Source organism: Pterocles gutturalis, unplaced genomic scaffold (assembly GCF_000699245.1).
Source record: "Pterocles gutturalis isolate BGI_N339 unplaced genomic scaffold, ASM69924v1 scaffold43546, whole genome shotgun sequence".
NCBI classification, from domain to species: domain Eukaryota; kingdom Metazoa; phylum Chordata; class Aves; order Pterocliformes; family Pteroclidae; genus Pterocles; species Pterocles gutturalis.
This window is the reverse complement of record NW_010104520.1, coordinates 1-3,574: the sequence shown is the minus strand read 5'-3', so window position 1 is coordinate 3,574 and position 3,574 is coordinate 1. Positions and strand designations below refer to the sequence as shown.

Below are 3,574 nucleotides of genomic sequence, written 5' to 3'. Positions count from 1 at the left end.
CATGTCCCTAAGTGCCACATCTAGATGGTGACTATCTCCCTATACCCTTCTGAAACTACAAGAGCCTTGGTAAGCTTCATACAAATAAAAAATCTGGCTGAAGCTGTTCCAACATGACAAGTCCCCCAGAACTACAGAATTAAATGTTTTGCTAAAATGAATTACAGTAGTGCTCAATCACACATCCATGGCTTTTTGGTTTTAGTGGAAATGATCAGTTATAGTAAAGAGTTTCATTAAGATGCAGAAACTAAAGAGTTTTCTGCAAACTTTTCTCAAGAATAATGTCATCCCTACACAAATTAACTTTCACATGCAATATGGTTTAAATTTTTTTTCCCATTCAGAAAAATATTTGTAAGTTAAAAAACAGTCTGTAGTGATCTCGGCATCTCCAGTCCTAACACTACCCTGAGCAACAAAACCAAATGGGTACAGGAGTGGAAGAAAGCATCCAATGGGATTAGTACAAACACTGTTTGCTGAATCCAAGTATCAAGTTAAGGATGACACACGTCTCATACACACTCAAATGGCATCTTTGGGACATTTTCCTTGAATTCTGTGTGCCTTAATGACACTTTTAAGTTCATCCAGAGCATACAACATTACCACAAGCCAGAAAGACAAAAATAACCCAGGATGTCATTAATGTCTTTATCACTGTTTATTCCACGATTCCTTAGAGAAACGTATTCTCCAGGACCACAAGGAATCAGAGATGGCATTTGACCATTGTCCCTAAAGCACAGTATCTGTGGTGCTGTCAAATCTTTTGCACTGGAAAAGACAATAGGAAATAAGTAACCTGCCCTTAAGTTACAGCAAAAGTATCTTGGAATTTATTTGTGTAGAGAGTCCCTGTCCTTTTGCTCCAGCATACCACATACTCATTTTCAAATGAGCTGACAATATAAGACAATGGGACCCAACTCAGGACAGCCTTTATTGGAGTTTTCTGAGCAGATTTAGATAGGTCAAGAACATGTTAAAGATGGTATCAAGAGAATATTTTACTTTCCATTGCTGAACAAAAGCCATTGACAAGGTTCTGTTATCCAGAAGAGGTATTAGATAGTGAATAGAAGTGCTGTGCAACCCAACACTGAAATGCAGCACTGAATGATTTTTGATCTGGCTCAGCTTTTAAGTAGGGGCAAAGAATGACAATACCGAGAGAATGATCTGACAGTTCAGACTTTGCCCCTTCCTAATAAGGGCCAAAATACTACACACCAGGATATCAGTTAGGGAGAAAAAAAAATAAAAGCCAAACCAAAACACACACAAGTACCGCAAGCAAATATTTGTCTGCTTTGATGTGCACGACCACCACCAGTACACTATCCATTTGCAAAATAATACCTGCAAAATCCTTAGGAAAAGATTAACCTCTACCTCTAGATACACCATTTTCAACAGCAAGCGATGAGTCTATCAAAGGACAGTATTTTTTAAAAATACCTCAAAGGATCCACAGCACTGCTAACCACAAATTCTGCCTCCACTAGGGGCTGAAGTCTTGGTCACTGAACAGCATAACATCAGCAGCAGATATACCAATTTCTTATAGTTCGGGTTCCCTCCTCAATTCTGTTTGCACTAATTAAACCTCCAGAATATAACCTTCCTGGATCCACCACTGGCAGGACAAAGCAGCAGCCAATCTTAATTGCCTGATTCTTAACTGCATCTCATTAGTTCATTAATTCAGGCTGCACAAGTTATTTTTAAAGGCTTACTCGGCACTTAAAAATCTCTAAACTTTCACAGGTAACCAACATTCTCTATTCAAGCACACTGGTAATTCTCAAGGGCTACAGGGTTCAAGTTTACTCAGATACTGACACTTTTGCCCAAGCAGTTAAATTACACTGTGAAGCCACCCGGCAAACATACAGAAGTGAGTCCATAAAGTAATCACTTCTTAAACTGATACTCTTTAAAGAGATCATCACAACAGAAAAAAACTCAGACAACATTCCACCTCCTTAAAAAGATATACACATTATTTCATACACTTTCATCAGTTCGACTGAATGATTGAAAAAAAACATTTCATGTGTTTACATGTAGCCCTACTAGAACTGTAAAGTTTTCATAGATATCAGGATATCTCAAGATTCCGTTTAAGATCTTAATAAAAAATTCCATAATGGTTTGGCTATATTTTTGTGTCTCACACTGGCATGTGACCTACATGACCCCTCACTCTGATCCAGTGGCACAACGGACAGCCAAATTGAGATATCTTCACTGCACATTTGTCTTACCTCCATTTGCAGGTGAGTAAGATTACGTCACAAGAATCAGAAGAGCATCTGATGTGAAAACCATCAAGGTGTACAAATTTTACTTTATTCAAGTTTGCTACTAACCTTTCATTAAAAATATTTGTTTAGTAAAATGAGTGCAGCTTCCTATTGACTCAGTCTTTGGTTCAAGTTATGAATGTAAATACAGACTAAATCCACAACAAACAACGAATTTTCTTCTAGCTTTACACTACTACAGAGAACAGAATTCATGCTTTTTAGTTACAACCAGTTTCCAACTATCAGCACCCACTGAAGCCTACAATGAAAGCTTACTCCTAACGGCATTTCACTTTCTTAAAAAAAAAAAAAAAAGCAAGCTTGAGTTAGATAATCCAAAACTTTAAAAATAAACTATTTCTCCTAAAATGAAGGGCTATCCATTTTTTTTCCTACATCATCTGTGTCAAATAGTTTCCATTTCATCTGAAAAAAAAAAAAAAGCAAGCTTGAGTTAGATAATCCAAAACTTTAAAAATAAACTATTTCTCCTAAAATGAAGGGCTATCCATTTTTTTTTCCTACATCATCTATGTCAACTAGTTTCCGTTTCATCTGTTAACTGTGGATATACGGACCTTTCGCCAATGCCTCCTTGTACTTCTCCTCTGTAACATTCAGGTTGTTCACGTAGGTTGCATGATGTTTGCTGTGGTGCAGCTGCATGATCTCTGCATTGATGTGAGGTTCCAGAGCTCCATAGTCATACGGCAAGTCAGGAAGAGTGTGCTTTTGCCTAGAGACCAAGCACCCCAATGGTGCTATCAACTTGGCACTGCTCCTAGAAGAGAGAGAGAAAAAAAAAAAAAACAAAAAAAAACAGAAGAAAGTAGTCTGATTCAGTCCCTGGGCTGTATCACTGAAGCAGACTAAAACCGTGGCTGTTATGATTAGCTGCTTTAAGTGCATGGGGTGATCTATTAGGTAAAGTCAAATTTCCATTTCTCAGGAGCTCAAAGCAAGCACACTCTGCAGCTTAACTGCAAAGATGAATTCACATAAAGGTTCCAGATACAGGGCTTTGCAATGGAAAGCTGTCACTCCTCAAACCGAGCCTCCCAAGCCACTGCAAAGACTCACAGGCCCTCCCGTGCACGCAGGCAAGGCAAAGGCAGGAATGGAAAGCCATGGAAAGGAACATGGAAAGTAAAATAGAAAGTAACACGCCGACATTCACAGCTTCACGTAACCTCTGGTGATTAAAAACAGAAGCCAAGACATCCCAAGTGTCCTTCCCTCTCTATCCACAAGGTCCCCGT

General features: G+C 38.6%; 1 pseudogene; it reads right to left on the bottom strand.

The window, feature by feature from the left end:
* Positions 1 to 2,873: 2,873 nt before the first annotated feature.
* LOC104471675 lies at positions 2,874 to 3,096 on the bottom strand (annotated as a pseudogene).
* Between the last annotated feature and the right edge of the window lie 478 nt (positions 3,097 to 3,574).